The 12,107-nt window shown below is 44.8% G+C and overlaps 1 protein-coding gene and 1 non-coding gene across 2 annotated transcripts in view; one reads left to right on the top strand and one right to left on the bottom strand.

Moving 5' to 3' along the window:
• The window catches only part of LOC126249803 (uncharacterized), a 619,524-nt gene that overhangs the window by 45,953 nt on the left and 561,464 nt on the right, over positions 1-12,107 (top strand). The gene's annotated exons all lie outside the window — the stretch shown is intronic.
• Positions 3,813-3,885, bottom strand: Trnaa-cgc (transfer RNA alanine (anticodon CGC)). The gene has a single exon. It is a non-coding gene; the product is annotated as a tRNA-Ala (tRNA).

Below are 12,107 nucleotides of genomic sequence, written 5' to 3'. Positions count from 1 at the left end.
CAGTAACTCGGTACGGGCTTTTAGTGAAGTTTCGAGAACATACCTTCACCGAGGAGTCAAGCAGTATATTGCTCCCTCCTACGTACATCTCGCGAAGAGACCATGAGGATAAAATCAGAGAGATTAGAGCCCACACAGAGGCATACCGACAATCTTTCTTTCCACGAACAATACGAGACTGGAATAGAAGGGAGAACCGATAGAGGTACTCAAAGTACCCTCCGCCACACACCGTCAGATAGCTTGCGGAGTAAAGATGTAGATGTAGATGTAGAAACGTTGCAGCACTTTCCCCTTGCTGAGCCTACGCACTTCAGTGTGGAGCAGTAAATCTCCATACTGTTGTTCTTTGAAATGTCTTCTTTGAAGTCCTAATTTTTTAGACTAACTTTACAACAGTGCATGTGCTATTTCTTTCTGTTACGAAAAATTGGTGTTCCCATTCGTAATGAAACTGATAAATTTTACTGTTTTTTTTCGATACACAGCCCATTATGCGTGAAGTCGCTGCACTACTCGTACGTTCTCGAAAAGTGTCAACAAGATTTGCAACTACGGATAATCAGTGCAGCGTACTGACGGCACAAAAAAGTTCTACCTATGTCCTTCCCACGCTCTATTACACCGCAGAAGTTGGTAGTACACAGCACGAAACTCACCGCCTTCTCCTGACACATATCGAACACATTTGACAAAGATGAGTGAAACAGTGCAGCAACGAGTGGCACGCACGTGGCGGCTGATTTTACTAATGTGCCAAAAGATTTTAGAGGTTCAAGGTAGATGTTGGTACCAGTTCTACGCTGTTATTAACAAACAAAACAACTTGTGTCGAACGAGCTCGCATTTTTACTGCTACGGAAAACAATTGCCGATTTTATTCAAGAATTTTTCTTTTGCACTCTCAGTACTCACGCGATCTACCAAATAATCACTCGGGATCTACCAGTAGATCGCGATCGTCATGTTGCCGATCCCTGATCTACAGGGTGATCTAAAAGTCCGTTAACATTTGAAACTACACTAATTTACGGAATAATGTAGGTACAGAGGTAAAACTTGACCCGTAGGCCTAAAATTACATGGGGTTTTATTTAAATAAAAAACAAGTGCAAGAACGGCCAGCAGATGCCGCTGGACAGCCCGTCACAAACGGCACATGATATTCTGTCGGCGTGATGGGTGTGAGGTGTTGTTGTTGTTGTGGTCTTCAGTCCTGAGACTGGTTTGATGCAGCTCTCCATGCTACTCTATCCTGTGCAAGTTTCTTCATCTCCCAGTACCTACTGCAACCTACATCCTTCTGTATCTGTTTAGTGTATTCATCTCTTGGTCTCCCTCTAAGATTTTTACCCTCCACGCAGCCCTCCAATACTAAATTTGTGATCCCTTGATGCCTCAGAACATGTCCTACCAACCGATCCCTTCTTCTAGTCAAGTTGTGCCACAAACCTCTCTTCTCCCCAATCCTGTTAAATACCTCCTCATTAGTTATATGTTCTACCCACCTAATCTTCAGCATTCTTCTGTAGCACCACATCTCGAAAGCTTCTATTCTCTTCTTGTCCAAACTATTTATCGTCCATGTTTCACTTCCATACATGGCTACACTCCATACAAATACTTTCAGAAACGACTACCTGACACTTAAATCTATACTCGATGTTAACAAATTTCTCTTCTTTAGAAACGCTTTCCTTGCCATTGCCAGTCTACATTTTATATCCTCTCTACTTCGACCATCATCAGTTATTTTGCTCCCCAAATAGCAAAACTCCTTTACTACTTTAAGTGTCTCATTTCCTAATCTAAGTCCCTCAGCATCACCCGACTTAATTCGACTACATTCCATTATCCTCGTTTTGCTTTTGTTGATGTTCATCTTATATCCTCCTTTCAAATTGTTCAAATGGCTCTGAGAACTATGGGACTTAACATCTTAGGTCATCAGTCCCCCAGAACTTAGAACTACTTAAACCTAACTAACCTAAGGACATCACACACATCCATGCCCGAGGCAGGATTCGAACCTGCGACCGTAGCAGTCCCGCGGTTCCGGACTGCAGCGCCTAGAACCGTAAGACCACCGCGGCCGGCTATCCTCCTTTCAAGACACTATCCATTCTGTTCAACGAAATGGGTGTGAGGTACGGTGATATATTTACAGAATCGCATCGTCCCTAGCCTGCTTGATTAACACCTGCTGTAAGGTGCCACTTTTATGCAGAATGGTGCTCCACCGCATATTGCTCCACGTGTGAAAGATCTCTTGCGTACGTTGTTCGGTGACGATAACTTCCGTCATTCTTAGCCTCCCACGTCCCCAGGCCTCAATCCGTCTGATTATTGGTTGTGAGGTTACTTGAAATCGTAAATCTACCGTCATCGTCAGAGCTCATTAGGAATGCTAAAAGACGATATCCGACGGCAATTTCTCGTCGTGCTTACTGACAGACTGTACGGTGCTGCTCACAACAGTCTCCCTCGACTGAAGGTATTGTTGATGAATGACGGCCGACATGATGAACATTTATTACAAAGAACATCGTCTTTGCCAAAAATTTGTATTTTTATCATACAAAGCTCCATCTTTTGGCCATTTGTGCACTTTTTTGGTTTCAATAAAAACCCCATGTCATTTCAAGGGCGTGTGTCAATTTTTACCTCTGCACCTACATTATTCCCTGAAGTTTCAAATTTCCGAATGTTTATGAGCTTTTGGTTCACCCGATACTTTAAAACCAAATGCTCTAAAATTATCTAGTCAGAAGATTTTAACAGCTCCTGGAAGATTTACTGCCGGCCGGTGTGGCCGAGCGGTTCTAGGCGCTTCAGTCTGGAATCGCGCGGCTGCTACGGTCGCAGTTTCGAATCCTGCCTCGGGCATGGATGTGTGTGATGTCCTTAGGTTAGTCAGGTTTAAGTAGTTCTAAGTCTAGGGGACTGATGACCTCAGATGTTAAGTCCCATAGTGCTTGGAGCCATTTGAACCATTTTGAAGATTTACTACTAAAAATGATAGTTTAAATTACAAATTTTGGCACATTACTTAGGCAGTGAGTTAAGCTCTTACTGATATTTTGTAAGCTCTGCGAGCAACCACTTGCCGTAATGGACTCTGAAGTGGCGGGAATTCGTGCAATGATATGCGTCCAGGGTGATGTGGGACACAGGCTCCCAAGAGAACCTGCAACTCCGCTAGCTGGTTATCGATGATTAATGAGATCATCAATTTGGTCGGAGTCCCGTCAGCTGCAGGCACCGCCGTAATAACGTGCAAAGGTGGCGCGCTGCATAATGTTGGCACCTGCCGACCGAGAGACACGATGAATTTGGACAAGATGATAAAGTTGTGGTGGCAGTGCGACTCTGGTCTGCCGCTCGCGCTACAGGTCGACTACATTGTTTCAAGAACCGACAGGATGTAGGCCATATCCGGAACTAATCTACGCCTTAACCCTTTAACGCCGGTCACAGCCACACGGTGTGGCCTAACATGATACGGAATCGTCCGTACGAGCGAAGTCCTCTGTACACAGAAATAATGGGTCACTGAACGGACACACGACACGAGATTAGACGTTATGAAATAAAGTACATATTTTCCTTCCATCTTCTGTATCGGGGCTTTAAACTGAGGAGGAGGAGGAGATTAGTGTTTAACGTCCCGTCGACAACGAGGTCATTAGAGACGGAGCGCAAGCTCGGGTGAGGGAAGGATGGGGAAGGAAATCGGCCGTGCCCTTTCAAAGGAACCATCCCGGCATTTGCCTGAAACGATTTAGGGAAATCACGGAAAACCTAAATCAGGATGGCCGGAGACGGGATTGAACCGTCGTCCTCCCGAATGCGAGTCCAGTGTGCTAACCACTGCACCACCTCGCTCGGTCTTTAAACTGATACTGGCTTAGTTAGCAGTAGGCATTTCTGTTGAAAGATGGATTTTTAACTTATAAATTACTGGTTATTATTACTTTTCGTTGAAATAAAATTGCGTTTACGTAACAAAGGCTAAATCTACATTCTGTAAATAAACATCCTGCTATGCTCCACAATAGATATGCTTTTCCATATTACGTGAAGGGTAAAAAAAAGCAACAACATAAGAAATGCATAGTGCTGCAGAACAACTAAAAATTAGACCAAATTATCAGTGTCTAGTGTAGAAAGCCGGCCGTTGTGGCCAAGCGGTTCTAGGCGCTTCAGTCCGGAACTGCGCTGCTGGTACGGTCGCAGGTTCGAATCCTCCCTCGGGCATGGATTTGTGTGTTGTCCTTAGGTTAGTTAGGTTTAAGTAGTTCTAAGTCTAGGGGACTGATGACCTCAGATGTTAAGTCCCATAGTGCTTAGAGCCATCTGAACCATTTTCCAGTGTAGAAAAACAACAATATGCTAGTAGAAGGCATTTCCCGATGTAAGCAAGAAATCAAGCGAAATTCACCGTAAGTACAAATCAACATATTCATAACGAACTGTTTTTCGATCTAAAAACAAATGAAAATGTAAAAAGCTTATTTACAGACCACTGATGACGCTTTACCTCAATATAGCGAAACGCGTCTGGTGAAAATGTCACGCATTTTTGTAGTTGCAACGTGCAAGAGTGAAAACAAAAATAAGACTTGTAAAGCAACTACGGGCACTATGGCCACACAAATTAAGAATTCATTGTTTTTCTGTGTTATTATTGGTATTCTCTTATTATATAGGATGATTCAGCTAAACTGTTCACCCCCGATACTTCCTAGTCGCCGGCCGCGGTGGTCTAGCGGTTCTAGGCGCGCAGTCCGGGACCGCGCGACTGCTACGGTCGCAGGTTCGAATCCTGCCTCGGGCATGGATGTGTGTGATGTCCTTAGGTTAGTTAGGTTTAAGTAGTTCTAAGTTCTAGGGGACTGATGACCACAGATGTTCAGTCCCATAGTGCTCAGAACCATTTGAACCATTTGAACTTCCTAGTCCGTTTAAGTTATCGAAACGGTGTTTCTATCCGAATGAGTAGTGAAACAATCCTCACTAAATGAGGTATGACCTTTTCATTGCTATATTAACTATAGAGATATCGGTATCAGCTTCGCTTTCTGAAACAGAGCTACAATAATCTCTGCTGCTAGTGTAGTAGGTGTTAAAGAGCTGAATTCAATGGCTTTTCACTCTTCGAAATCTGACCAGTAATTGCGAAGAAATATGATATTTAGAACTCATCTCTTTCCATCATGAAACCGATTTTTTCTCACGCGGAAATTCGTGTTATTATAATGAACTGTCGCTTCCGAGTAATGGGGCCATGGGCGTATTCAGAGTTTTGTTTGTGGGATGGTCTCTTTCCATGTTATAAAGATACCATTTTCTTATTTAATTTCCGACCAAATAATTAATATTATTACGCAAAAGATCAAACACAGTAAAGCTGTTAGCTCTTACCTTTAGGCAGCTGAAAAAAAAGTGATTTAGTACTTGCTGTGGATGAATTGGAAAGCTGCGGTGCACAGACAGGAAGGGAAGACGACTCAGTCTGTTTTAATGTGCACTGTTTCTTAGGCAGGTTGAATTGCATATGTCTAACTGTGCCAAAGCGTTCTCTGGTCCTGTAGTTGATTCTTCTTTAAGGCTTTTTTTCCGGATGGCAAATTCTCCAATTGCAGACGAAGGTTCTGGTGACCGACTTCAGTATATCTTCGGTACTGCAGTTCACGCATTTTCTGGGAATTATGCTCTGAAGGGATTTAATTTAATTTTGATGCCTCTTAAACCTAACTTGGAGTTAGTTTCTTACATAACGCAAGAAAGACAAGGCTACGTTTTTTCTGTAACACTCTTCGGGGCCTTTAGCAGGACCGTGATTGCGATAGTTAATTGTAGACGCAGAACTTGATACTGTGATTGGTACTTCGACTTCTGCGTGTTTTGAAGACTCACGAAGCAGAAATTTCAAATATTTATTACTTTTATGTGTAGTTGCAAGCCTAGACAACCGTTTAATGGTTTTATTTCTTGGATATATCGTGTAGACGGTGCAATATACACTAACGGAAAAAAAATCTCAGCACCAAGAAGCAGTTGTGTGACATAATTGGAAGCTGGTAAGCGTGTTTCTACATCTGACAGATGATGTATATTCAGATTTCGCACCGGGCACATAAGAGTGGGGCTAGTAACGCCACTATGACGGTGCAAATCAGGTTTACCATTACGTTCGGCGTATGGCTCTGGCGCATCGTACTGAATTCTGCAGCAGCAATTTGAGCAGCATTTGGCACCACAGTGACCCAAAGAACTGTTACAAATCAGTTATATCAAGGGCAGCTCCGAGCCAGACGCCCTGTAGCGTACATTCTACTGACCCCAAACCATCGTCCTTTGCGACTCCAGTAGTGTCAAGCGGGAGCTCATTGGAGGGTAAGGTGGAAGTCTGTTATATTCCCTGGTGAAACCTGGTTCTGCCTCGGCGCCATTTATGGACGTATGTCGGTTAGAAGGAGGCCAACTGAGGGTCTGCCTGGAGTTACGGTCCTGGGTGCGATTCCGTGCGACAGCAGGAGTAATCTCGTGGTTACCCCATGTACGCTGACTACAAAAAGTACGTAAGTCTGGTGATTCGTCTTGTTGTGCTGCCATTCGCGAGCAGCATAACAATGGGTGTTTTCCAACAGGATAACGCTCGCCCAAAAACCAGTGTTGTAACCCAGCATGCTCTACAGAGTGTCGACATATTGCCTCGTCCTGCTCCATCACCAGATCTGTCTCCAGTCGAGCACATGTGGGACATCATCGGACGACAATTTCAGCGTCATCCACAAACAGCATTAGCCGTCCTTATACTGACCGATCAAGTGCAGCAGGCATGGAACTCCATCCCAAAAACTGACATCCGGAACCTGTACAACGCAATGTATGTACGTTTTCATTCTTCGATTCAGCAGTCTGGTGGCTACACCCGTTATTAATGGGTCAAAATTTCACATTTGCAATGGCATATCTTGCGCTTACATTAACCTCTGATCTGACAATGTTAATCAGTTCGACATGTAACCTAGACAAGCGTATTCCCGAAAGTTCATTACACTATTTTAACTTTTTTTTGTTGATGCAATTTATTTTCTTCGGCGTATAATGATCATTAGGACACATTCAGTAAAACACATCAATACAGGATATTTAACTTTGGTAGACATCCATTTCAATACTGTTGTGGTCTTCAGTCCAAAGACTGGTTTGATGCAGCTGTACATGCTACTCTATACTGGGAAAGCCTCTTCATATCTTGGTAACTACTGCAATCTACATCCTTCTGAATCTGCATAGTCTATTCATCTCTTGGTCTCCTTCTAAACATTCTGCGTGGTGTCTGTTTGTTCTATATCGTGTCTCCCTACCACTTTCGCGCAACGACGCTCTGAGCGTGTTTTTTAGGGAATTGACTAGTTTGAACCTGGGACCTGTTGCTGGTAAGGAGACGCCAGACCACACATGACATGTAGAATTCAGAAGAGTTCAGTGAGACTAGCGATGATATAACCAAATACTTAATGATTTCAGCGTCAGCTCCACTGTACTCCCTGTAAAAGAATCTTAATACTAACTAAATTTAGTGGAAGGGGTTCAAGGCTTTCCTATTTTTAGTTAGCTGGTAAAATAACGTCGAAAAAGCAGTTAAGTTTACCATTGGAAATTTTATTCTACTCACAAAACATTGTTTATAAATTGCACTATTGATAAAAGGAAATGTTTTAATACAGGATGGTAAAAACCAACTGTGTTCAACAAAAATGTGAACGAATATTCCCTGAATGGGTTTCCAACTTCTACAATGGATCGAAGGATGACCTATGCCATATCACATCTATAATCTAGGTTTAAATTAAGTTTCACAAGAGAGAAAACTATCAAAATGGTCTACAGTCACCCTCAATTATCTTTAATTGCTTATCTAACTTGTCGTAAATTACAGTGGCTGATGTGGCTTCTCAATCACTATATAACAGAAAAATCATCGCGTTTCAGATTTTTACTTCAAGTGGCAAATGTGAACACCATGAGCTTTAATTGACGATCGACACTAGTATTACGCAAAAAGGGGGTGTAACAGATGAGACTTCTCCAGTTCTGAGTGAAGCCTTATGCGCTCAAAAATGCGGCATCGCGTGCATTCATTACCCTGTCGGTTTTCGTCAGGGGGCGGCGGGCAGCACAGCTCCGCTCACCTCGCCTTCTCGGAAGCAACTCTGTCCTAACTTCTCCTTGCTATTATTTACCGAAGTTGGTTTAAAAAAAAACTATCTGGCTGTGTTTTCATCTGAGCAATCAGGGTCTCAATGTTAACCTTAAGACCCGCCTACAAAAATTCTGTCTATCCAATGAGAAACGTTATACTTTTCGTGGTGGGGCAATGTTTTTAAAGTTTGCAACGTAACAGAGACGAAAAAATCTCACGCTAAAACTTGCAGCTGGTGTGGTCCTTTTAGCGTTATCGTAAGATCTATACTGTTCTTCTGGAGGGCTCTATCTTTTAACATGGGCTGGGGGGTGGTCCTAACGTAACAGAGACGTGAAAAAGTCTCACGTTAAACTTGCGGGTGGTGTAGCCCTTTTTGTGTTATCGTAAGATCTATACTGTTCTTCTGGAGGGCTCTAGCTTTTAACATTGGCTGGGGGGTGGTCTTGACGTAACAGAGACGCGAAAAAGTCTCACGCTAAAACTTGTGGGTGGTGTGGTCCTAGCGGCTAGCTGGCGACTTGGGTGTCCGTCCGTCCCTTATCATAGGGCCTTCCAGCTTAACACGGTTCTGCTCTCGGCTTCTGTTCTCGTTTCTCCCCTCAGAACTGCGTCTGTCCCACGGTGGGAAGGTATGGCATGCATTTAGGCATTCTTGTGTTAGTCTGTGGTATTCCATTTGCTCACTCATTACTCGTATTACTTTGGTTAATTTAATGTCACGATTTATTCGGAGCTATGTGACATACTAATGTATTTGCTTATCATGTCAGGGTTTTCATGGAAGGTGTTGGATTTGCCTGACACCTTACATCCTTCTACAATTTTTACACCCCACACTTCACTGCAGTATTAAATTGGTGATCCCTTGATGACTCAGAGCGTGTCCTACCAACCGATCCCTTCTTCTAGTCAGGTTGTACCACAAAGTTCTCTTCTCCCCAATTATACTCAGTACCTACTCATTAGTTATGCGATCTACCTATCTAATTTTCAGCATTCTTCTGTAACACCACATTTCGAAAGCTTCTGCCTTCTTCTTGTCTTTGACGGATGAAATACCTTTCATACCTTCGTTGAACACAATGATAACTTTATTATTTATAGTCCTGAATGACCGTCATTTACCACTCTTCATGTCCGCCCCCGGTAGCTGAGTGGTCAGCGCTACAAAATGTCAATCCTAAGGGCCCGGGTTCGATTCCTGGCTGGGTCGAAGATTTTCTCTGCTCAGAGACTGGGTGTTGTGTTGTCCTAATCATCATCATTTCATCCCCATCGACGCGCATGTCGCCGAAGTGGCGTCAAATCGAAAGACTTGCACCCGGCGAACGGTCTACCCGAAGGGAGGGCCTAGTCACACCACTTTACATTTGATTATGATCTTTGGTACACAGTTCTGAATAAGCTAGTTTCGTACTAGCTCGCTCCTGGATCTGAACTACGACGAGGCTACTATCAGTGTGGCTATCAAAGTGGTCTATCAGAGAATGAGCTGAGCAGCGCTGAGTTCTGACGTTAGAAGCCTTTCACCAGACCGAGCGAGGTGGCTCAGTGGTTTGCACACTGGACTCGCATTCGGGAGGACGACGGTTTAATCCCGCGTCTCGGTACCGACTTTAACATGGGACCTCACTCTTCGGACGACACCACATGTCTGCCCCGCCCCACTGCCCAAACATCTGCAACATTATCAAGTAGTGGTGGGTCACGTGACGACGCCGGAGGGCAGGCAGGGGTCATGAATGCGGACGTAGATGAGGAGACAGAGGCTGAAGCGACGGCCCATGGCAGCTCCCTGTCGGCACCCCGGTATCCACCTTGCGAGTGACCGGGAACACCGGCTGAAAAACCGGCCACAGGGTGAACTCCCACATAAAGGGACGCAAACGCTGTAGTCGGGAGGACAGCAAGCGGAACGCCAGACACCTCCACGGACCTAGACTCTGGCTGCGGGATCTTTGGCGATGTCGGCGGTTGCGAGACGTCGATCTGCATCGGCAGCGCGCAGTACGATACCGCCCGCTACGGACGGAGAGGGGGAGATGGGTGCCTTGCAAGCTCCTGTGGAGTGCTGGGTCTAGGGGAAAGAATTCTGTGACAGACTCACTGATCTAAGAGCGCCGCAGCTGATTCTAGTGACGCCGGTTTAGCCCACAGGAACACTCAATGATGTAAGACGAACGGCCCAATACTTTTGTGATGACACCGTACTCCCACCGTTGTTACTTGCTAAAAGCTTTGAGCCGGCCGCTGTGGTCGAGCGGTTCTAGGTGCTTCAGGCTGGAACCGCCCGACCGCCACGGTCGCCGGTTCGAATCCTGTCTCGGGCATGGATGTGTGTGATGTCCGTAGGTTAGTTAGGTTTAAGTAGTTCTAGGGGACTGATGACCTCATATGTTAAGTCCCATAGTGCTCAGAGCCATTTGAACCATTTAAAAAACTTTGAAGAAAACATTGTCCTGCAATTGAAACTTGTCTGACGCGAGGAAGAACTGTTTCCGCGGCGGCCGCAGAAGATGCAGCAGGCTACCGTGACGACGACTGTGTAATAATTCTGATTTCGACTTCCTTTCATGTCGCAAGCAGCGGTAGGGGAAAAAAAATCCTTAAGGCCTTCTCCCCTGTGCAAGAGAAACGGAATTATTCTATGTGACTTTTGAAAGCTCGAACGAACCGTTCAACTTTACCGTTAGACTGACAGTGAAAAGAAGTTGTGGTTACATGATGTATGTCATTGTCAACACAAATAGAAAATCGAGTGACGTGAACTCTTTTTGATTTTCCGAGACAATAGCCTCGGGGAGACCTTCGAGGGGAAAAATAGAGGACAAAACGGACACAGTACTAATATTAGTGGTGGGTGTCGTGGGGACGACAAAAGGAAATTAACTGTACGCGTCTACCTCGAACACGTGTTCCCGAATAGACCCGCGAAATCAATATGCAAGCGTTGCAACGGTCCGTGCGGACGTGGCTGCTGAAAGAAGCATTCAGCGGAGCGTACTGACGCTCCGCACAAGCGGAGCAACTAGAGGTCATAAGCTGAATGTGGGCGTAGATGCAATGACGTCAGGCGGGTTGCTTTTGTGTGTGCTACGCGCTAGCGACCTTACTGTAACAAAGGCAAAAGTTCCGACTGGAGGGACTGAGAAATCACAACCCATGGATCTTCATTCTCTGTATGTAGCAGCAGAACGCTCTGACCGCACCGACAGCGTTACGAAGCAAAAAGTAGAGATGCGCCACTGGCTGGGGAATGTCTTTCAAACTACGTGGCCACCCGTGGCATACATATCACGAAACTAACAGAAGAGCTGGGTCGGAAGCAGTTGCCCCACTAATACGAAGAAGGTCAAGAGGAAAATTGTGAAGAATTTCAAAATCTTCACTGACGGTTTGATAACAAGAATCCTCAAACGGATCAAACTCTGTGTCGGTACCGACCAGTAACCGAGACAACAAGTCAGAAACTGAATGTGGTACAGTGCGTCTGTACAACACTCGTATTGATAATTACAGCCCAACTTTGCAATTTTTGCGCTGTCCGCGGTGGGACAGGCTTGGCTGGATTGAACAAAGCCATTAAAATCCGATGATCCATAATCAGATAGAACTTTCGATCGTACAAGTATTTGTGGAACTTGGTAACATTACAGACAATGGCCAGCGTCTCTTTTTCAAGCTGACTGTGATTTCACTGCACTCTATTTAGAGTTTCTGAGGCAAAGGAACGGGCCTATCAGACTGTTCAACTCTGTTGCATAGCACTACCTCAATCCTGTAAAAAGATGCATCCACAGCTAATACAACACGCTTAGTTGTATCAAACTTAGCCGGTCGGTGTGGCCGAGCGGTTCTAGGTGCTACAGTCTGGAACCGCGCGACCGCT

The sequence above is a fragment of the Schistocerca nitens genome, chromosome 3 (assembly GCF_023898315.1).
Source record: "Schistocerca nitens isolate TAMUIC-IGC-003100 chromosome 3, iqSchNite1.1, whole genome shotgun sequence".
Classification (NCBI taxonomy): Eukaryota; Metazoa; Arthropoda; class Insecta; order Orthoptera; family Acrididae; genus Schistocerca; species Schistocerca nitens.
This window is presented reverse-complemented; position numbering and strand designations above follow the sequence as displayed.